Source organism: Chiloscyllium punctatum, chromosome 12 (genome assembly GCF_047496795.1).
Source record: "Chiloscyllium punctatum isolate Juve2018m chromosome 12, sChiPun1.3, whole genome shotgun sequence".
In the NCBI taxonomy this organism is placed as follows: domain Eukaryota; kingdom Metazoa; phylum Chordata; class Chondrichthyes; order Orectolobiformes; family Hemiscylliidae; genus Chiloscyllium; species Chiloscyllium punctatum.
Genome location: NC_092750.1, coordinates 110,487,223 through 110,511,410, shown reverse-complemented (window position 1 = coordinate 110,511,410; position 24,188 = coordinate 110,487,223). Strand labels below are relative to the sequence as shown.

General features: G+C 42.9%; 2 non-coding genes across 2 annotated transcripts; both read right to left on the bottom strand.

The window, feature by feature from the left end:
- Window positions 1-380: 380 nt before the first annotated feature.
- On the bottom strand, window positions 381-462 carry trnap-agg (transfer RNA proline (anticodon AGG)). The gene has a single exon. It is a non-coding gene; the product is annotated as a tRNA-Pro (tRNA).
- Window positions 463-23,510: 23,048 nt separating this feature from the next.
- trnas-gga (transfer RNA serine (anticodon GGA)) lies at window positions 23,511-23,592 on the bottom strand. Its single transcript has one exon. It is a non-coding gene; the product is annotated as a tRNA-Ser (tRNA).
- Between the last annotated feature and the right edge of the window lie 596 nt (window positions 23,593-24,188).

Below are 24,188 nucleotides of genomic sequence, written 5' to 3'. Positions count from 1 at the left end.
GTTCCTAGGCTGGTGAGTTTCACTTTGGTTAAGTGGCAATTTCCTTTGGTTGTTTGTAATGATGGGAGAGGGAGCGGTGGGGAATGAGCACTCTGACGAGCAGGAGGAAGTGTTGCCAATGACCAGAGTCAGAGAACAGAGGACAAGGGATGAAAGGAATCTAATGAAAAGCAGCGCTTCTGCTCAGGGCGTTCAATAACAACTGCAGAAACCCGATGTGTCGAGCAGTGTATCTGGAAAGAGAAACAGAGATAATGTTTTAAATGTGGAGCATTTCTGATGAAGAACTCGAGTTTCTCAAGTCAAATCAAATTACAGGCCTGGTTTGCAAAAACAGGTGTTCTGAACTTTGAATTGCTCCAGCAGGAAAGCATTCATAGCATAGTCAGCAGGATTTGAACCTACGTGGGGAGACCCCAATGGATGCCTAATCCATCGCCTTAACCACTCGGCCATGACTACAGAAAGCACCACCCGGTGAGCATTGGCCAAATCAACCGTGATCTCATTGAAAGCTGCCGCTTACTTGAGTTAAATGTTTCCATCTCCTTTCATACCTTTGCTGTCATTTGTAAGGTGCGAGACACCAATGTAAAAGAAGAAAAGCACAAAGTTAGCAAAAGATATTTGCGGCAAAATTGAGTCAAAATTATTTCTTGAAAGGAAAATCACACTTGGCAATTTGCTAGATCTCTTTGCGAACATGACCAGCAGAGGTAATCAAGGGAGATATTGATCTGAGTATTCTTGGACATGAAACAAACAAAGTTTAATGATATATTCATTTCTTTTTCTGGCAAAGGAACCGATCTTTCCAGATGCTCACAATGACAGAGATTTTTCCCAATTAAAGACAGAGATTAAGTCACTTGTCGATATACTTCAATGTGATACGATTCACTTTCAGCCCCTAATTACCCCAAAGATGGAGGGGGTGAGTTACTTTTCTTCACTCTTCAACTCCACAGCATGGCGGTAGAGACATGAAACCGCTAGAGATGGAGTTCTTGAATTGGGAACCAGCGACACTGAAGGAACTAGGCAAAAGTGAGGACTGCAGTTGCTGGAAACTTGATTTTAGATCAGAAAATGCTGGAAAAGCACAACAGCATCCGAGGAGCAGGAAAGTCGATGTTTCTGTTGCCAGTCTTTCTGCATTCCGCAAACAATTTTTTTTTGGCTCAGATTTCCAGCAACTGCAGCTATTTGTATTATGTTAACATTCATAATGTTTTGGACAAAACCAATGACCTGCTCGCATCGGAAAATCTGCAGAAGTACTGGTACACCGATATGTTAGCTGAACAATACAACCATTCCATGAGCGGAATACGATCCGGGCCACGGTGCTGAGAGTACCGAAACCTCACAAGTAAATAACAAGACAAGGCGATAGATACTATTGTATTTAGTGTAAATAAAACACACTTTCTGAACATTTTCGTTGCAGATTATTTTCAACTAGTCTTCGTAGATTTACAAAGTGGGAAAAGGCCATTCCGCCTGTGTGCATTGCGGCTAATCAGAGAGCCATCTATTCTAGTCGCAGTTTCCAACTTTGGCCCAAAGTCTCGTGTGTTCTAATGTTCCCAGGGCAAATGTCAATGACTTTATCCTGTGTTCCTAAATGGCACAATAATGGGGCAGATGTATGACACTTCCACAACGACTTGTCACTGTTTTGAGGAACTCATGCTCATTTTCACCCACAAAGGGAGACACACAGAAAGATACCCCCAAAGCGACAGAGGTCTCCGTTGTGGTGAGCTGGAATTTGAAATGGACAATCGGACAAATGCAAGTTTTAAATGCAGAAGCACAGAAGCGACGTCCCGGCAGGACTTCACACGGGAGCGTCAACGTGGGACACGGTTAAAGTGAGACATTCCCCTCGAGCGAGGTAGGACTCGAACCTAAAATCTTCTCATCAGAAGTTAGACACGTTATCCATTACGCCACTGGCCCAAGAGACCTTCCTGCAGTGCATTTGCTTTACCACTCGGCCATGACTTCAGACAGGGCCGGACCCTTGAGCATTGACCAAATCAGCCGTGATCTCATTGAAAGCTGCCGCTGACTTGAGTTAAATGCTTCCATCTCCTTTTATACCTTTGCTGCCATTTGTAAGGTGCGAGACACCAATGTAAAAGAAGAAAAGCACAAAGTTAGGAAAAGATATTTGCTGCCAAATTGAGTCAAAATTATTCATTGAAAGAAAAATCACACTTGGAAATTTGATTGATCTCTTTGCGAACATGACCAGCAGAGGTAATCAAGGGAGCTATTGATCTGAGTATTCTTGGACATGAAACAAACAAATGTTAATGGCATATTCATTTCTTTTTCTGGCGAAGGAACCGATCTCTCCAGATGCTCACAATGACTGAGATTTTTCCCAATTAAAGATGGCAAATAAGTCCCATCTCACGCTGACACCATCGTGAGCGCTGATGTTTCACAATGCCACAGAGTCAGGGTCAATTCCCGCCTCAAGCAACTGAATGTGTGGAGTTTGCACATTCTCCCCGTGGCTGCGTGCTCTTGCTCTGGTTTTGTCCCACAGTCCAAAAATGTACCGGTTAGTTGAAATGGCGGTGCTAAATTGACGGGGTTAAAGGAGAGGAATGCATTTGGGCTCGGGCGGGTCGGTGTGGAGTTGCTGGGCCGAAGGGCCTGTTTGCACATTGAAAGTATTCTAATCTACAGTAGTCAATGACCAAGGTACGGTGCACGTTGTTCGATGGGGCATATATAACTTTTCGATTGTTTTTATTCAAAGTTTCTTTACAATTCAAACGGGAGAGGAAGAAGGGAAATGAATGTCTCCTTTAATTCTTGCCTTCTTTTATCATTCACAGGCGGTATTTTTTCCTGTACGTTTTATTTTACACTGTGGTTACTGTTAGTGTTCTTGTAATCTCCACCGGCTGGTTTCCTCTTTCCTCAATGTCCCTCATCTCTATCCAAACACACTTTCCAACCTTATCTCCTGAATCAAAGTAATCTGTAACCATTGCATAATTGTCACGGAAACTGGGCTTTTCACACGCCAGTGTATGTCATTTCCCAATATTAATTGATCGTTTACTGTGTTGCAGTTGCGCACGAGAGGAGGTAAACAAAATAGAGGCCGGTGGTCCTGGGATTCAAACGAACGTAATTGCAGCTAAAACGCAGATTACTGCACACAATGCGATCACGGAAGCATGCACCGAACCGTCAGGAAGCACACAATAAGAACAATGCTGGAGGTCATGTCAGGAACAGGACTAGTAACACAACAGAAATACATCTCTTGGGTACTATTTTGGACGTATTTCTCAATGAGCTATCGTGTTTTACATATGTTCCATCGGGAGGTACCTCACACAAGGAAGTAATCAGTGCTGCAGACGGTCATATAATCCGAGTTCCAAGTCCTGGAGTCAGAGACACTCAGTGCCCTGTGTGTACCTACAAGGAACAACTGTGCATGGGGTTTACACGGTAACTGAACTGCATGAATGCAGCTCGATGGTCGTCTCTCTGCTTCTCCTCTATAGTTTTCTGTGCAGTCCCTGCGTCCAATCTTGTCAACTACGTTTGTCCGGCACAAGATGGGCATTGGTCACTTGTCTCTGAGAGAGGCTGTTGGTTTATGTGTTGTCATACTTCCGAGTGTAAGAAGGAAGCTGGCTGTCAGTTCCCAGAAACTTACTTTAATAAATGGAAGCGTGCTTTTTAACTTGCCGTGTGGCATATCCTCGTTGCGAAGTACGTGCACTGCGAATCACGTTGTGGGACTATCCAATTTTGGCAAAGAAGTAAATGGTAGCAATACGGACAAATGGCAAGAACTACAAATTCGATTAGAGCAGCACAAGATTAATCTGACAGGACAAACAGAAGGCAGCCAGAAGATTTCTAGGTGTAGGGCAATCACCCAAGGTATGAAAGTCTGTGCATCAGTAGAATCTGGGACCAAAGTTGTCTATGTTGGTTATTCATATTCCAGACGTTGTTCCCCGTTTACTCTGAAAGTGAATAGACATAGTTATTTCACCGTTATTTCGAAAGAAGATCCTGCATTGAATCTTGTCAACGTTTTTTGATGCTGTGGCGAAAAGGTGGGCAATCGCGATGTGAAATGTTGCTATACTTTCATTTCCTTCATTACTGTCCTGGTAAGGGAGAAAGGTGATTGGCTCTCTCGATCAGATGGGGGCACCGGCGCATTGATGGCTTAATTTAATCACAGATATAATTGGAAATGTTCACTTGTAATGGTTCGTTGTTGTGTTTTGTTTTATGATACTGAAGCACCTTCTGGGACTTGGCAATACACTAAATCTCCAGTAGGTTTGGAATTGCCTCGCTGTTATTTGTGCGAGCAGTTCATGTCAGAGACGACTCACAGTGCCTCACAGACAGCACTTAAGCTTCGGTGTTTCTGATCATGATACTGACTTTTCAGTTTTGAGTCCGTTCCACGATAAAAGCTGTCAGTTTTTGGATTCGTTGGAGAGCAAAGTGGCTAATGCGATATGTGAGGTAATTTTCTTCAGCCAAAATCTTTGATGGCGAACATGGGAAAGTGTCAAGAAGAATGGTCATTGGCAGCAAATATCCGTAAAACCTTCATCTCTGGATCGGTTGGGCTCATCCACCCTCCAAACAAAATAGCCAAACTCGCTGACTGAGTAACAAACATCATGCGTTTTTTTTTGCAATTGATGTATTCAAACTGTTTCCGGTGGCTGGAGCATCTCAGACTTGTCGAGCATGGAAACAAATCCCGTGATCCAACTTGCCCTTGCCGAATAGATAACCTAAATTAATCCATACATATCTGCCAATATTTGTGCCTTATCTCTCCGAGGTCTTCCTGTCTATACACCCATTCAGATGCCTTTGAAATGTTGTGAGTGCACCAGACTCTACCACTAAATGTGGCGATTCATTCCACACACACAAAAGTTCTGTGTGAAAAGACATGTGTCCTTCACATCCCTTTTAAATCTTTCCTTTCTCACATTAAACATTTACTATTTAGAAATGAACTCGCGTGTCTTGTGAAGAAGTGCTCCCTGACTATTTACTCTGTCTGTCTTCCTCATGATTTTATAAACTTCTGTGAGGCCATCTCTAAGCCCTGAAGCTCCTGGGAATCTGACGAAGCCTATTCAGTTTCGTTCTCATGTCCAAGCACGGCAAACCTTGAAAATCCTTGTAAAGGTTTTCTAAACTTACACTTGCAAGAAGTGTGTCCAGCTGCAGCACTTGTTTGACCGCGTGGCCACTCTGGAGCTGTGGGTGGCATCACTGTGAAGTGTCATCAATTCTGGAGAGTTATATTGCCTCCCAGGTGCTCAGGCTAGGGATGTCGCCCATTGGCTGAAGAGCATTCGAAAAGGGGATCGTGAACAGCCAGTTGTCTTGGTGCATACAGGCACCAAGGAAAAAAAAAACGAGATGAGGACGTGCAGGGAGAATTCAAGGAGCTAGGAGAGAAATTAAAGAGGAGGACCTCAAAGGTAGTAATCTCAGAATTACTGCCGGTGCCATGTGACTGCCAGCGTAGAAATGAATAAAAAAATGGCACGGTGAACACGTGAGTTGAGGAATGGTGCTGCAGGGCGGGTTTCAGATTTGTTGGATTTTGTGACCAGTTCTGGGGAATGTGGAACGATAAGAAAATTGACGATCTACATCTGAACCAGGCGGGAACGTATGTCCTTTCGGGAGTTTTTGCTACTGCTGTTTGGGAGGTTTTATACTAATGTGGCAGGGGGCTGGGAACCACAAGAGTAAACAAGTCGGCAGTGAGGTGGAAACTGGAAACGCTAAGAATCTGGAAGATAGCATTAATAATGGGAAGAGTAGGCAGAGAGCAGATGAATGCAAAAGAACTGGTGACCTGAAATGCATCTACTTTAATGCATGGAGTATAGACAGATGAACTTAGGGCTTAGATTGGTGCCTGGGAATATGACGTTATTGCGATCACAGAGATTTAGTTGAAGGAAGGGCATAGTTGGCAACCAAATGTTCTAGGATATAGACGCTTCAGATAGGACAGGGAGGGAAGTAAAAGGGGAAGGAGTTGCATTGCTGGTCAAGGATGATATCATGGCTGTGCGAAAGGAGGACACCATGTAGGGCTTGGGTCGTGAGATGGAGCAGTGAAATAAGAAGGGTGAGGTTAGATTTTGGGGGCTGTATTACAGTGAGCGTGAGGTGTAAGAAAAAATAGTTAAACAGATCATGGAAAGACGTAAGGCAATAATTTAGTGTTGATTGGAGATTTCCGTTTTCCCAACATTGATCTGGATACTCTTAGTGTCAGAGGTCTGGATGGGATACCATTTGTAAGAAGCCTCCAGGTGAGTTTTCTGGAGCGGTATATCAATAGTCCGACGAGGGAATATGTCATATTGGAACTGATATTGGGAATAAACCAGGGCTAGCGATAGCAGTTGCCGTGGGTGATTTCTTTGGGAAGTGTCCAATATTCTGTAAGCGTTAGAATACTCATTGACAAAGATGAGAGTTGTCCTGAGGAAAGAGTACTAAACTGGGCCAAAGCTAATTATATCAAAATTATGCAGGAGGTCGGAAATGTGGATTGGACACAGCTATTTGTAGGAAAGTCCACAGTTCATATGTGTCAGGCTTTCAAAGCTAGTTTAAATATAGTGCAGGATAGGCATGTGCCGCTGAAGGCAAAGGATTTGAAAGGCAATATTCGTGAACTGTTGATGACAGGACAATTGTACGACTCGCTAAGAGGAAAAGGGAAGCATACATAACGCCTCGGCAGCTAACAACATAATGGTCCCTGGAGGAACATGAGAAGAGTAGGACAAGTATTAAACGAGGATTCAAGGGGGTTAAAAGGGGTCATGAAACAACTTCACGCCAGCACAATTAAGGAGAATCCTAAAGCCTTTTATTCATATATAAAAAGCAAGCGGGTAACCAGAGAAAGGATTGGTCCACTAAAGGAAAATTAAGGAAGGCTGTATGTCGAATCTGAGAGAGTGAATATGGTTCTGAATGATTATTTTGCATCAGTGCTCACTGAGGAGAGGAACATGATGAATGTTGAGTCTAGAGTAAGACATTTGATTAGTCTGGATAATGTTGACAAACGTAGGGAAGCTGTGTTGTGCAGGCTAGGAGTAATTAATGTGGACAAATCCCAGGAACGGATGGGATCTATTCCTGGTTCCTGAGTGATGTGATAGAGGAAATAGCTGGGGCCCTGACAGATATCTTCGCGGCTTCCTTCAGCACAGGTAAGGTTCTGGCCGACTGGAACGTTGCTCATATTGTCCCCTGTACAGGAAGGGTAGTAGGGATATTCCAGATAACTACAGAACAATGGGCCTAACATCAGTGTTGGGAAAGTTGCTGGAGAAGGTACTGAGGCATAGGATCTATTCATATTTAGAAAATAATGTGCATATCAGTGAGAGGCATAGAGTTTTTCTGGGAAGTGCCCAAGTTGATAGATGAAGGAAAGGCTGTTGATGTCATTTACATCCACTTCAGTAAGGATTTAGATAAGGCTCCCCATGGTAACCAAATACAGAACGTAAAGTAACATGGTGTGCAGGGTGTTCGAGACAGGTGGATAAAGAATTAGTTGAGCAATAGGAGACAGAGAGTGGCAGTAGAATGGAGTTTCTGGAAATGGAGAAAGATGACCAGTCGTGCTCCACAGGGGTCAGTGTTGTAGCCACTGTTGTTTGTGATATACTTAAATGATCTGGAAAAGAGCACTGTTGCAATGATCAGAAAGTTTGCAGATGACACGAAGATTTCTGGACGAGCAGAAATAATAAGCGACTGTTAAAGAATACAGGAGGATATAGATATACTGGAAAGTTGGGCGGAGAAGTGGCAGCTGGAGTTCAAAACAGATAAATGTGAGGTGACGCATTTCGGTCAGTCTAATTCTAGATGGGGTTATACAATGAACAGAAGAGGTTTGGGGGAAAAAAAAGTTGATGGACAGAGAGATCTGTGAGTGCAGGTCCATTATACACTGAAGTTTGCTGCACAGGTGGATAGAGTAGTCAAGCAGGCATATAGTATGCTTGGCTTCATTGGATAGGGTATTGAATAAAATGGCTGGCAAGCCATGTTAAAATTGAACAATACATTGGTCTGGCCACACTTAGAATACTGTGTAATTTTCTGGTCGCCACATTACCAAAAGTATGTGGACGCTTTGGAGAGGGCGTGTAAAAGGTTTAAGCGGATGTTGCCTCGTATGGAAGGAGCAATCTAAGAAGAGAGGTTGAGTAGGTTAGGTTTGTTTTCATTAGAAAAAAGGAGTTTGAGGGAGACCTTTTTGAGGTTTACAAAATCATGAAAGGGTACAGACAGGGTAGATAGAGAAAAGTTTTATTTCCCAGGTTGAAGGATTAAATACCGACAGGTCACGCTTTCAAGGTGAGACGTGAAAAGTTTAAGAGGGATACACGCAGCAACTACTTGACACAGCGGGTGGTGGGTGTCTGGAACACGTTCCCAGCAGAGACGGGAGAGGTAATCACGGTAGATACATTTAAGAGGCGTCTGGACTGATGCATGAGTAGGTGGGGAGCAGAGGGATACAGATGCTTAGGAATTGGGTGACAGCTTCAAACAGTAGATTTGGATCAGCTCAGGCTTGAATGGATGTAGGGCCTGTTCCTTGTCTGTACATTCTTTTTGGTCTTTCTTCTTAAATTACGCCTATTTCATTACAACATTTGTGAAGTCGAAGTGCCTGAAGTGAATCCATGCTGAAACACTAGTCATAACAAATCTGAGTGTTGGCTTTTGTGTGGTAGCGTGGTCGAGCGGTCTCATGTGCTGGATTTTAAGCTTCAGTTTCTACCGAATCGTGGCTTCAAATACCAGCATTGTAAGTGAATAAGTGTGTGAGAGAACTGCGCATGTGTGGGTACCTTTTAATTTGAGTGTTTGCAGCTCCTCTGTATGGTTACCCTCTCGGTGATAAACTTAGCCACTGCACTGTCTCTGAAAACAACGCAAGTTCCTGCTGTCCGACATATTCTCATATCCCGTCGATAACTTTGCTTTTGGATATCTGCGTTGCCAGTTTCTGTATCTCAAATGGTCAGCGCAGTTGGCAGAAATGTTGGTGGTTCGACCCCACCCAGGGAATAAGCCTCAAATATTTCAGCACAAGCATTTACCCCGACCATGTATTCACATTATAACCGGGAAATCTCATCCATGATTCACCCCAAGTCCGCAGGGAGCGAGACGGTTACACGCAGCAGAATACGACATCACTTTCTCCAAGCTCCCGATGCAAACAGAAAGCGGCCACTGCAGCTTCAATCAGCGGCTTTCTGCCAAGCCATGGGAAACAACTCGTGGAAACTGCTCCCTTAGTAACAGCTCTTTCCGTTTGAAAGGAGCAAAACTTTCATTTTAAATTAGAAAGGGCTTCAGGACATTTGAATGTTGCTCCAGTTCTTCGAACGTGTTATAAATAAAACTCCTGACTTGAAAATAAGAAGTGGTAAAGGTTTTAGGTAGAAAGAACAAAGAAAGTGTTGATTCAGACGACTCTGTATCGTCAGCAGATGGGTATTGCCCAAAACTGTAAACGGAAATCATTGGGTTTCCTTAGGTAACTTCCCGACTGATTTACTGTCTGCCAGAGAGATTGGAAATCACATCAGCGACATAAAGGTGATGGTAAAAATATGAAGATATTAAGGTTGAAGCTTACATTCCGGGATAAGTGCAGAATAGATTGTAATGCTTTGAAGGAATAACTGAAGTGGAAGGTGTGAATGATATTTTTGTGATTAGGAGGAATGAACTGGATCCTAACAAATTGCTGATGAATTATGCTCGCAATGTAATAGCAAACTAATCCACAGCGCACCGTGCTTGGTTAGCTCAGTCGGTGCAGTGTGAGATGCTTAATCTGAGGGTGGTGGACGCAAGCCTCACAATGGGCGCTTTCACTGCTTAATACAATTCCGGCTCTTCATTCCACATGCAGTATTCTTGCTGCTTTCATTGACACATCTGTCCGCCTGCTTTTGATCACACGTCGGTTTCTGAGTGAACTCAGTTTCCATTTTACTGGTGGCGCCAGAGACAACTTTATCAGTGCAGCCGAAAATACAATGAATGGTGTCCGTTTGAAAATGTGAGGTTCCAAACCAACCGTGCACCACCCAAAGTGTTCAAAGGCATGGAAAGCGAATGGCCACTTGCGAGGGGTCTGACAGAGACGGATCAATGTTACATGGGCCCTGAACCAATTTTAAGTGATTCAGATTATTCTGATGGAAACCGAAGGGTACTCTCCCTCAACGTTTTGCAATTGTTCTTCTTGTGTTTAACGTAATGAACTGTATATTGTCAGTAACGAGAGTGGAGGTGCGGCAGGATCGTGAGCTTTCAGTGTGGGACATAGACACAGTAAGTCAAATATCCCCAGAGCACGGGAGAGCTGTTTGGTCCGGGATCACTGCCATCTTCTGTTTCTAAACCAACAAATAAAATTACTGGAAACTCTCAGCAGGTCTGGTAGCATCTTGGAAATATAAATCGATTTAAGACTTCGGGACTAGTGGCACTTCTTTTCCATGTCCATCTCCACCTGCTTTTGCACACTCTTCATTTTTATTGAATGTCTCCTGACTTCCAACTTTATATTCAGCTTCTCTTTTATTACTTCCTCTCCAACCATTTTCCCAGTCTCCAATTTTGTATCAGACCTGTTCCATCTTTCACATTGCCCAGGACTTTGAACTGAACAAATAACTCTGTTTCTATTTCCTTAGCTAGCAGATGGCCAGTGAGTGGAAGGCAGTGTTGTTCCGAAAACTCATCCATTGTTCTCCCCGAGTCCACAGGGAGCAAAACGGTTACACGCAGCAGAATACGACACCATGTTCTCCAATTCCCACAATGTAACTGAAAGCGGCCACTGCAGCTTCAATCAGGGCTTCCTGCCAAACCCTGGGACTCAGCTCGTGGAAACTCCTTTCTCATTAACTGCTCTTCCCGTGGGAAAGGAACAAAACTTCCATTTTAAATTGGAAACGGCTTCAGGAGATTGGAAGGTTGTTCCTGTTCTTGGAACGTTTTATAAACAAAACTCCTGTGTTGAAAATAAGAAGTTGTAAACGTTTTAGGCGGGAAGAACAAAGAAAATGTTGATTGTGAGGACTCTGTCTCGTCAGCAGATGGGAAATTCCCAACACTGTAAACAGAAATGATTGGGTTTCCTCAGGTAATTTTCCGACTGATTTACTGTCTGCCAGAGTGACTGGAAATCACTTCGTATGAAAATATTCGGGTTGAATCTTTAATGCTGGGACAAGTTTTAAATAGATTGTAATGTTTTGAAGAAATAACAGAAATGAAAGATGTGAATTATGTTCTTTGTGATTGGGAGGAATGAGCTGGATCTTTGTAAATTGCTGTGCCAGGTGAATTGTGCTCAGAATGAAATAGCAAACTAATTCGTCGTGTGCCAAGCATGGATATCTCAGTTCGATGAATTGTGAGGTGTTTAATCAGAGAGCAGTGCGTCCAAGCCCCATAATAGTCGTTTTCACTGTTTAATAGAGTCCCAGCTCTTCGTTCCACATGTAGAATTGCAAACCAACGCTGGTGGAGCATTCTTGTTGCTTTCGTTGACACATATGTCCTCCTGCTTTGATCACATGTCGGTTTCTGAGTGAAAACTGTGTGTACTTTACTGGAACCGCCAGAGACAACTTTATCAGTGCAGCTGTAAATACAATGAATGATGTCAATTTCCAAACGTGAGATTCCACGACATCCGTGCACCAACCAAAGTGTTCAAAGGCACAGAACGCGAAAGGCCATTTGTTAGTGGTCTGACAGAGACGGCGTAATGTCTCATGGGTCCTGAACAACAATTAACTGATTCAGAATGTGCTGATGGAACGGAACGGAGCTCTCCCTGAACGTTTTGCAATTGTTCTTGTTGTGTGCTCATGTACGTTTATGTAATGAACAGTTTATTGCCAGTAACGAGGGTGGGGGTGGCGAAGGATTCTGAGGCTTCAGTGTGGGACAAACGTGATCTGATCGAACGGGTAAGTCAAATATTCCTAGAACATGGGAGAGCTGATTGGTCCAGGATCACTCCCATCTTCTGTTTCAGAATCAACAAATGAAATTGCTGGAAACTCTCAGCTGGTCCGGTCGCATCTTTGTTTGAAAACAGAATGAGATTTCGGGACTGATAAACTTCTTTTTCCATCTCCATGTCCCTCTGCCTTTCTACAACCTTCCTTTTAATTGAATTTGTCCTGATTTCAAACTTTATATTCAGCTTCACATTTATTGCTTCCTCTCCAAACAATTTCCCAGTCTCTAAAATTGTATCATGCTTGTTCTATCTCTCACTTTGCCCAGGACTTCCAACTGAACAAATAAATCTGTTTCTATTTCCTTAGATACCAGATGGTCAGAGATTGGAAGACATAGGAGGACGGTTAGCACTTTCAGAATATCCAGTCAGCTCCGCCATTCGATCTTGGCTAATATCGTTCTTAACCCCATTCTCCAGTCCTCTCCCTGAACACTTACTCCCCAGTTTTAGGATCCAGCCTTTTTCCTAGAGTGGGTCCTAATCCGTCCCAAAACCCTCCACATTTGTTGACAGCTGTTACACCGTGTCTACGTGTAAACAATCTCAGTTTCAGTGATTCTCGGCAAACACGAACTGTTCTGAACAGCTCGATCGGGTCTCTGGCCCCACTGTGATCCTGTGGTGGAGCAGTAATCATCTTCATCTCCTACGGAAAGGATCCACGCTTCAAAAAAAAAATGGACAGAAAGAAAGATAGGCTTGTGTGTTAAGATATGTGGAGGTAATTGCTTTCTGACCGGGTCAGTAAACCTTACTCTGTATATTCCCGCACATTCTAGCTGTTGTGGTGAAAGGGAATACCAGTCCAATTAATTGCCATCTACGCTTTTATTCGATATGTATTCTTCCTTGTTCTGAATATGCAGGGATGTTTCCAGCACTGATGGTCACCATTTCTAAGAGTGCATGCCGCGAGCCCTGATATTTTCTGGAGAGTAGCCGTATCAGTTTGTGCGAAAATGTCCCAGTACAAAGCTTAGAAGAAACATTGTTGTTCCCTCTTTACGGATGACAGTCTTTCATATCATGATCGATGGGGCTTTATTGCATACTCATCAGCAAGCCTTGTTTTGAATTTATTCACCCAATACGACTGTAGCGGTGGAAAGAATATAACTCTGAATACATGCTGCGTGAATTTCATTTTCAAATTTCTATTCGCAGTGGTCCTTCATATGTGGCGATGTTTATATCACTGCTGGCCATCCTGTTTAAGAGTGCAGTTACATATGTTCCTCTGTCTTGGCGCTGCAGGGAAAATTGTCTGCGCCTTTTCAGCCAATATTTCCTGGATATTTCAAAATGGTATTCTTTATTTTTTCATTCATGTCCACTTTAAGGACACAGTTACCGGGTACTGATCCTTTCTGTAACAACAGTACCGCATTTACTTTACATGCAAAGGTGTCCCGTATCTGAAACAAGGAGAGCATTCATTTCCTTCGATCACAGGATACACTGGAATCATGATGTTAGTCTCTGTCAAATGCATCCGAAAATGTGCTCTGAAAGCTTCATTTGAACGCTGTCTGGCGTTTCTCAACGTGTGTCAACCAAAACCAGAAATCCTCAATCATAGTTTGGAGCAGTTCACATATTCGAGTTTCGAAGCAGCAGACACGGATACAGTTCATTCACAATGAAAATATTGACAGGCACAGATGAACTATCGACTCTTGCTCTCTTACTGTTACTAATATTACCGTGTGGCCTGAAGTCTAAGCCATGTTGTAACTGAAAATGAGGAAATCACAGACAGGCTGCCGAATGACAGTATGTATTTTGTTTTCTTGTTCTCACAGAGTTCCAGGAAAGTATGACAGCTAGGGAGAGGAATGCAAGTCACGTGCAGCTCTAGTGAAACACCTTTTGTCTGATTCAGTCATCAACAAGAAACGTGAATGTGACTAAAGCGGGAAACCTTTTCAAAATCGAACAAAGCACAATCACGAACAGTGACCACCTCTTTGACATCTCAGATCGCTTTTGACCTTCCCTGAATATGTCTAGGAACTAATTTTTGCACACCTCAAAGTGAGAACTGTTTGATTTACCGACAATAAATGAGTCACATGTCCTTGATTCCCACATAGGTTTCTAACTCAGCTTGCAGCCAGGTGGCAGTTGCTCATGGCTCTGCTGGGTAATGCACTATTATGGAGAAATAAAATGAAAGTTGAAACTCTTATTGGCTCTGGGTTCGAATACTCTTGCTACGTGTTCTGCCATTCTCGGATTCCAGTGCTAAACCAGTTTTTCAGTTCATCTGAGCAGCAGGAGAGTCGGCGTTTCTGGCAGGAGCAGAATTCATCATCTCCAGTGATCACTTTATCTGAGGAGAGAGAATGAACAAAGTTTCACACAGCGACTAATCGGAATTGCATTCCGTTTCAGCATGGCAGCAGATATGGGCTAGCAAATTCAAAGCCAGATTTGCTGATGAGAACAACAAGCACGACCACTCAGATAGAGCAATTCCTTCCCATCGTTTTTTTCTGCAGAACTGGTACAGTTGCTGTGAGTCTGCTGCAGGGTATAATCAGGTACATGCTCATGGGTTTCCGGTTTTGGCCTGTGTGCTCGCGTGGCTGAGCAACCTGAGACTCTGATTTCAGATTCCACTCCTCAAGAAGGCTTGTGTTTGTATCCCTGCGCGGCCACGTGTGCTAATGGATTAAGCTGGCAACGTTTTGCAGGGATGGGCTGTGTTAAAGGTGAACAGAAAAAGTAGTCATTTCTTCGAACCCAGCTGTGATGTGGCACAGCAGAAAACAACCAACATGTCAGTGCCCACGCTGGTTTCCCCTTCTGCTGCAGTTGTCACTTTCCCCTCCAGCTCGAAAGGCCACCAGCATAATATGTGACTCAAAAACAGGCTGCGCCAATCTTTCATATTCCAGACAATTTGCATTTTTCACAGTTTCTCTGAAAGTGAATGGAGATATTTATTTCCCTGTTGATGTGAAATTAGGTTCTACATTGAATCTGCTCGCAGTTTTCTTTTGTTGTTGCGAAAAGGAGGGAAATTGTGATATGAAACTTGGTTACTTTTCCCTAATTTCCTTAATTTCTGTCCTGATGAGAGAGGCTGGTGATTGGTCCTCTCGATCCGGTGGAGACATCAGCCCAATTGTTAACCTCATCTAATCGAGACTGTAATTGGTAATCTTCACTTTCCATGGTTCATTATTAGTCAGTTCTGATTCATGTTACTTGGGCACTTTCCTGGAAGTATTGGTGGTCTAAGGCGCCAGTACGTTGAAAGCACCATTTGGAATTGCCTCGCTGCAATTTGTGTGAGCAGCTCATGACCCAGACGACTCGCTCTGCCTCACAGACAGCATTCATGAGTCCGTGCGTCTGAAAATATGTTCTCTTTGTCAGTTCTGCTTTTGTTCATGAGTTGTCAGTTTTTGGTTTCGCTGGAGACACACACAGACAAAGACCCACACGCACACATTTATTTTGTGTGATGAATTTTTTTGGTACTTTCAGAGTTACATTGCACTTTGGTCAGAAACTACATACATTCATGTAGAACTCTGAGCTCAAAAACTGCATGAAATTATGTAAAACTCTGTTATCTCACTTTTTGGATTGGAATCAATCTAAACATCAGGTCATAGACAGAGAACACAGGGGCTAACACCTTCAACATATTGTCTAGCTATTACCATTTGTTAATAGCTAACCCGAGAATGCATTTTTTTAAAAAAGGGTTTTGTGATTTACACATAGAATACAGTGATATTTTCACTTCTTTCAACAGATGAAAGGCTTAACAGACAATCAATTCTTCAACGTACAATTTCAGTTACATCACACTGCAAATTTTTGCTATAAATTCTGTATTACGATCGAGCCCTCCACAAACACCTAATGAAGGAGCATCGCTCCGAAAGCTAGTGTGCTTCCAATTAAACCTGTTGGACTATAACCTGGTATTGTGTGATTTTTGACTTGGTACACCCCAGTCCAACACCGGCATCTCCGAATCACAATTTATTCACGACAGCTTGCAAGTGTTCCCTTAGAAACTGCAGCTTTTGGAAACGTATTACTGGGACAAAGTCATTGCTCAATGTGATGGAATGCACCGTCAATCCCTAATTACTCGAGAGATTGAGATTTTCAGTTACTCCGCAGAACTCTGGATGTCCTCAGTAGCGGGGTAGAGGCATGATGCCATGAGGCAAGGATTTAGAAGTAGTGACATTGAAGAAGCAGCGAAATATTTTCGACTGGGAAACGTGAAAACCTTGGAGGGGTAATTGCGGTGATAGCTTTCACTTATATTTGCTGCCATTGTCCTTCCAGACAGATGCTGATCGATCACTGAATTGTTCTGGCAGGATCCGTGTGTGTGTTCTGGGTGCAATCAGGATTTAGTTTTCCTTCGGATAATTCACAAGAAGAGAATTAAATCTTCATTTCCTGACTGGGAATGAAAGCCTGTTCTGGGTAATGCAAACACAGACTCGTATGCAGGGATGTCCATTGATACTGCAGTAGCCTTTGGGACCTGAACAAACTCTAGTGCCTGCTCTTCACGTCATAATCGTCTTCGTCAGCAGTGTTTCTCTCTTCAAGTTTCCAAGTCGGTTCATATTATCACCATTGGTTTCAATGTGAAGAAGGCAATGCTGTGATAACCTGCTGTTGTTCAGCAGATATATTGCAGCAAGTTAAGAAAAGACTGATGCTAACACGAGCTCGTTTTGAGCTGCGCTGATGTGTTGGCAGCAAGAAAGGCAACGTTCAACTCGCCTCATTCCGGATGACGGGCCCGAAATGCCCAGTGGTTTCTCACTGAATTAGTTCAGGCTCTGGAATGTAAAAAAACTTCAATTATGAAAGTACAGTGAAAGGAAATGTTTCACAGAGTGGGGCATTCCAAGTGAAACAGTGACGGTGATTATGTTTGCTGATTTTTCACCTTGTGAATGCTGTTTCCCTGATGTGGAAGATTACATTACCTATAGACAAACTGTCACATCCAAACCTGGTGTTTGGGTCAGAGACGGAATTGGTAACACGCCTGATGTCGAATTAGGGGATTGTCGGTTCGCATTTAAAATCACGAGGATGCAGCGTGCTAGTCCATTCCTGTTGTCTGTCAGGAACGGAAGGGTTTGGGTTTTCGAATTTACGGTTTCTTTCGTCCAATTCAAATTCTAGCTCAGATCAACGTCTCTCATTCTCTGTAGAACTGGCTTTGGTTTAACCAAAAGCTGCCTTTTGGATGTTGAACTTGCATGTTGGAGCGGACATCTGAAGTGAAGCACAAGGAGCTGGTCAAATCCTGAGAACTCTGCCCCTCTCGGGGAATCTGTCTGTGTGTCTCTTTCTGTGGGAGACACGAAGTGGGTAATAACACAGTGTGACTATGTCAAACTTCAATCCCATTGCTGTGTCATCTAAGATCAAAGCGAGATCCTCACTGCCATTTGCACTGGAAACATCAGAACACATAAGGTTATGGATCAAAGCTGGAAACTGGGAATAGAATAGATGAATGTCTTTAAACCAGACTGCACCATGGGCCAAATGGGATTTTCCATTCTGCAAAACTTGAATGCGAGAAGAAACCAATCTGCAGTGAATCTGATCAGAAATGAAATGGAAAATCCATTTCATTGAGAATAAGTGCAAGAGTGTCTTCTTCATTCCGTGTAATCTTGTAGTTAGGATTTGGAACTCTAACTGCAATAGTGATGGTTCTATTCTCGGACAGGGAATGCATGTTTTATTGTGCAAATGTATCGAGGTACCAGTATTTCTTACCACTGGTCCGAACCTGGTAATGCTTGGTTTTGTGCCAGGTTATCAAAAATCAAAAAGGTACAGGTTTTGGAAATATGAACTAAAAACGAGAATTGATAGAGAAACCCGGTACACCTGGCAACATCTGTGGAGATAAACAGGTTTTTTTCTTAAGATGGACAGGAAATAGGTTAGTTATAGATTTCTAGATTATACTGTTGGGAAAATGATAATCTTCCCTGTCGAATCAGGATATTTATCAAAATCACTCTTGAGCTTACAAACATCGAATTTACAATCTTAAAAGGACTTAATCAGCTGTCATGCTACTTTCATTTTCCTGAGCTGGTGGAAGGCTATGTTTTAATGGCTACATTTCCATTAGGTTCTGTTATTTAGCAGTCACGCCGAATGGAGGATTGTTTCTTTCAGTGTCTGCCTCAATATGGGTCTTTGTTTTTTCTATGTGTGTCTCTGTATCCTCCTGGGCCTTTTTCACATTCTCCGACTCTATGTCTGTCCATATCCCTCATTTCCCATTTCTCCTCTTGAAAAGCCTGACATTCAGAGACAGGTTGAGATTCGAACTGCTGAGAGGCTTTCTGACGCCTGGCTGGAGTCGGTCGAAGTAATCTCACATTCTCTGGATAATGCGTCTGTCACTTCGACCTGAGGCAAGGAGACATTTCTTCCTCAAAATCTAAAAACCCTTTCGAAGTTATAGTTGTATTCCTTATCCATCAGTAAAAGAAAGTAATTACATGATAGCTGAAGAAGAACAATGGTGCATTTACTGTTGGTGTACAACGAATGAATGGTGACAGCAGAGAATGAAGGTGAGCATGTCGTGGTGTCAGTGCCATTACCACAACATTTCCCGGGAATGCTGCAGTGTCTCCTGCCTCACCACTTAATTTCCGCAAAACTGGGAATGAAGGAATGAGAATTAGAGGATGAGAAGCAGAAGTGCTTGTGGAACTGCGGGACGAATCTCCAGGTTAAAATAATAGTTAAAAAGAGCAACCTACACGACTGGATTTAAACCAGGAAAATGAATCCGGAACGCGAAATCAGAATGCACAGCAATTCAAACAGGACACTGAGTTTCTCAATCAGCAACACAATACTTGCGAGAAACAACGAGCTTTCAATAGAATGAGCAGGCACCAGTGTGATGGGAGCTGCTTTCACCAGCTAAGCCATGGCGCCACGTTAAAAGCCAGATTTCTCGTCCATATGTGCAATGCCTGAACCACTTGATCACAGGAATTCGAAAACGCGTTTTCTGTATTAATGTTGCTCAGTATGAATGGCAATCAAACTCTGCTTGGGCAAAAACAGTCGTTTCAATGCTGAGCATGCCCCACTAAAAAGGCACAGAAAAAGACAGTATCCTCTTGCATTGGCATCCAACAGATATTTTCGTCTGTTTAAACTGACAGAATAAAGAGGATGTGCTCATCTCCTCTCGCGTCCCATTAACCGCGTTAATACACACGCAGGGATTTTCAAACCAAGATGAACAGGCTCATTGTTGTGAATTGACAGCAATGGTGTGTGAGTCATTGCGAACAGTGAGCAATAAATGCTGAACCAATAGCACTGACACTGAGCCTTACACCATCAGCTCCACACTAACATCTTGTGTCATGTCTCCTAGGCATCAGTGCATTTGACTTTAATTATTCTACCCTGCACCTCTCCTCAAGTTATTCCCGACCGCTTGCAGTGTCGAATTAGAACATGCAATTATTAAAACTGCATTTCTGGGACATAGTTGTCTTTCAATGAGATAAGATTCACTGCCCATCCCTAATTATGCCAAAGATGTAGGGGACGAGTTACTTTTGTTAACTCCTCAAATCCTTAGTATGGAGGTACTGACAAGAAACCGCGAGAGATGGAGTTCCTGGATTGCGTAAAGCAAACCGACCCCAAACTGCTAACGTAACTCACCCAGGGAAGAGCAGATGGACTCCACTCTGTCAATGTAACTAAGCCAGGGGATAGAAGTCTGACATCACACGATCAATGTAACTCAACGAGGAAGTTATGACCTGACCGGACTCTGTTAATGTAACTCACCCAGGGAAGAGTAGACTGACGCCAATCTGTCAATGTAAGTCATCCAGGGAAGAGCAGACTGACCCAACACTTCATATGTAACTCATCCAGCAAATGGCAGACTGACACCACTCAGACAAGAGCAGGCTGTACCCATTCTGTCTCTGTCACTCATCCAGGGAAGAGCAGACTGATCAGATTCTGTCAATGAAACACAAGCAGGGAGACGAGCCTGACCCCACTCTGTCAAAGTAACTAATTCAGAGAAGAGAAGACTTATTCCATTCTGCCTATATGAATCATCCAGCGAAGACAGTAATGAAACCATCCTTGCTGTTAAACTCAGACAGAGAAGAGCAGACTCTCACGATTCTGATAAAGTAACACGCCCGTGGAGGAGCAGACTGACACCACTCTCTTAACGTAGCTCACCCAGGGAAGAGCAGACTGTGTGCACTCTGTGATATTACTCACTTCGAAAGGAGCAGACTGACCCCATTCTGTTAATATGACTCTCCCAGGGAAGAGCAGATGAAGCCCAATCTGTCAATGTGACTCAACCAGTGAAGAGCACTCTGACCTCACACGATCACTTTAACACAACTAGGAAATTGCAGACTGACGCCACTCTGTCAATGCAACTCACCCAGGGAAGAGCAGATTGATCCCACACAGTCCAAATAACTCACTCCGTGAAAAGCAGACTGACGCCACTCTGTCCATGTAACTCGCACAGGAAAGAGTAGACGGATGCCACTCTGTCAATGTAACTCACTGAGGGAAGAGCAAACTGACGCCACTCAGTCAGTGTTACTCACCGAGGGAAGGGCAGACTGACCCCACAATCTCAGTGTAACTCAGCAGACTGATCCCACACGGTCAATATAAGTCATTCACTGAAGAGAGGTCTGACCCCACTCTATAAATGTAATTCACTCAGGGAAGAGCAGACTGATCCCATTCTGTCTATGGCACTCACCCAATGAATGAACACTAACCCCACTTTACCAAAGTAACTCGCCAGAGACGAGCAGACAGAAGCCAGACTGTCAACATAAATTATCGAGGGAAGAGAATACTGACCCCGCTCTTTCTGTTTCACTCAGGCAGGGAAGAGCAGACTATCACCACTCTATGAAAGAAATTCGCCCAGGGAAGGGCAGACTGACCCGACTGTATCTGCGTGACTGACACAGGTAAGAGCAACTAATCCAACTCTGTCAAGAATACCCTGACCCCTCTCTGTCCATGTAGCTAACCCAGGAAACAGCAGACTAACCCAACTCTGTCTATTTCAATTCACAAAACTCCTCTGAAGTACGTCCTATCCAGACACTCTCCACATCCCTGTCTCTGTAACCGTGTGCGTTCAATGGCGAATCCAAATAACCTGCAAATGTTTAGAATGTGGCAGCAAACCAGAGCTACCACACAGAAATTGGGCGAATGTGCAAACTTCCATCAGGCAGTCACCTAAGCCTGGAATGGAAACCAAACCCGACAGCAGTCGTGATTATAAAATGGCAGAACAGAAACCCAGCAAAAAGAATTGTGTCCCTGTGTGTTGTAACGATTCTGAGGATTAATGAAGCCCCCCCTCACTGGAGTTAATCTCCATTTTCATCACTGCCAACCTTCTTCAAAGCAAAGCACGCACTTGCTTTTTTCAGGCTTCTGATATCCCGCTTTCATCCCGCTTTTTACCTCATCATATTTCTGACTTTACAAACTACGTCATAACAGGTTGACAACTGCAGAATGAGCTTTGTTCCATTCTCCACTGATGTTGAGAGTAGTAATACAGCATATTCGAGTAGGACTTGCTGCGTTTGCGGATGGTGTATTCGCGGCATTATGGCTTCTTTTTTTTGATTTTCGGTCTACTATTTCGAGTTCATTGCGCAGACTTCTGAAGAAGACTTCTTGGAGTCGAAATGGTAACTGTGTTTTCTCTCGAAAGACAGACGTAGCTTTATTTCTGTTATCTTATAAATTGATCTTCTTCTGATCTTTGCAAGTGAAATAGGGTGCATTACTATTGCCCGTTTTTTTAGTTTCAATATCAATAGAAACATGAAGGAGACAATATCAAACAACACAAAGTTCTGAGTTGTTAAGATAATTTTTGCAGCAATGGTGGACATGAAGGTCAAATTAAGATAACGGTTCAAGAAAATTTAGTCTGAAAGTGGTATGTGACTTTAGTTCCAAATATATGTTTCCGTTCTTGCAGTACATCTTTTTGACTCCCAGAAAACATTGATTGTTTTCTGTATTCACTTTGTTTCGCGATATCTGTCTTCTGGTCGACCAGGGACAACTTGAATTTGCGTCTGCATTGAATAAGATTTCGCTCTTTCTTTCGAGAAGCAAACCTATGCATTATGTAACATTTATCATGCTGATGGCTAAGAAGTTCAAAATGAATTACGGTTTATGGATCGTGAGCAAGAATGAAGTGATCCACTTGCGAACAGATGTCACAAAGCCCTATTCCTACATCGGGCCTGAACGGTCCATTGGCAGAGTCTGCAGACAGGAAATGTCTAAGTGAACTAGTTCTTTGTTCAGTTTGATTTGATACCAATGGTAGTGCTGTTTTGGGGCAGAAATGTGTCAACATCTCTGACATTAGAGTCAAAATTTAAGTCACATCTACTCCATGGAGTATCTTCTCAGATCGGAACATGCTGACATGAAAACATCTAGCTCTGAGAGCAAAGGTTTTTACATTAAACTGGGAGTATGTTTAACTAAGCAATTCAGATAGCCAAGATGAATAATTGGTATTTGGTTGTTCATGTTGAGCTCTCCACACCAACTGCTCCAACGAAGGTCGTGGATAAGATCCCCATCGATTATTTTGGTCAATTGTAGCCTCAACAACAACCTATTGTTCTGAACAATGCTAATCCACAAGCAGAGGGCTAAGTCTGATTTTCATTGCTAATTTTCAAATTCAGTTCTTAATGTACAGTTTCTTACGAATGTGGTCAGCAGAAGACCGTTAACATTCCATTTCTAATATTTCCAGAAAATTCTACTCCGCTGATATCGCCTTGCCTTATCACACCTCAAGCCAGGAACCTGGATCAGTCGAGTTCCTTTCCACACATGGAGTTGCTTTTTCCAATTCATTGACTGCTGATATAATAGATTATTGGCCTTGAGAGTCAGTTGTAAATTAGGTTGAACTTTCTCAGCTTGACTTTCAACTGATCCTAAAAAAAACTCATCACCTGCAGGTAAATGTATTGCATTGCTTCTTGTTTTGCTTAAATCCACCCCCCACCCCACCCCCACCCCCCCCCCCGAACATCCAAATTTCACGATAGTTCGACAAATGTTTTGAAACTGATTCGTGTTGGAGGTTGGTTACTTTTTGTGTCTCGACATATAATTTATTCAATCAGACGTCTTGAAATTACTTCGGATTCTTCACAGTTAAAAATTAACTTTCGATTGAATGCAAAGCTCAAGCTCCACGAAATCCAAATTCTGCAAAGGAATTAATGACTTTTAAACGATTCAACGCTGTGAGCGGGATTCGAACCTGCGCAGGGAGACCCCATTGGATTTCCAATCCAACGCCTTAACCTCTCGGCCATCACAGCTGCATAAAAGTGGCCAATTTTCATAGTAAAAGAACTTAATTCATGAAATATGTACTTTGTTTGAAGAACAAATTGTCAAGACCCAAAGATTTCGCCAAATCCTTTGCAGAGACCCAGACGAACGTTACCTTAGCAGATTGACAGGCTTTCACCGCAAACTAGATCCTGACACAGCTGAGGGGAATGATTCTTCGTTGAATTATAGAGTCACGGATGTACACCACACGAAGAGAGGATCATTGTCTCACTGTCCGATCGATTTTGACTCAATTGCTCATCATCTGGTGCTAAAGTTGTGTTTTAATATTCATCGAAATATGGTATTAGAAATGTTGATGCTAAGTCCATAAACACTAGCTACATTCGTTAAAAAAAAACGGAATTAGAAAGAATGCAGAACCAATTTACAGGAATGGATCCAGCAACTAAACCGTAAGTTCTGACTTCAGGTAATGAACTTGTGAGCACAAGAGAGGACGATTGACCGAAGATTCGGAACTTGAAATCGTCTTGACGGAATTATTTGCAAAGTTTTTGCGGTTGTTCTAGAGTCATCAAGTCCTTGAACAATACAACACGGAAAGTGGCCCTTCTTT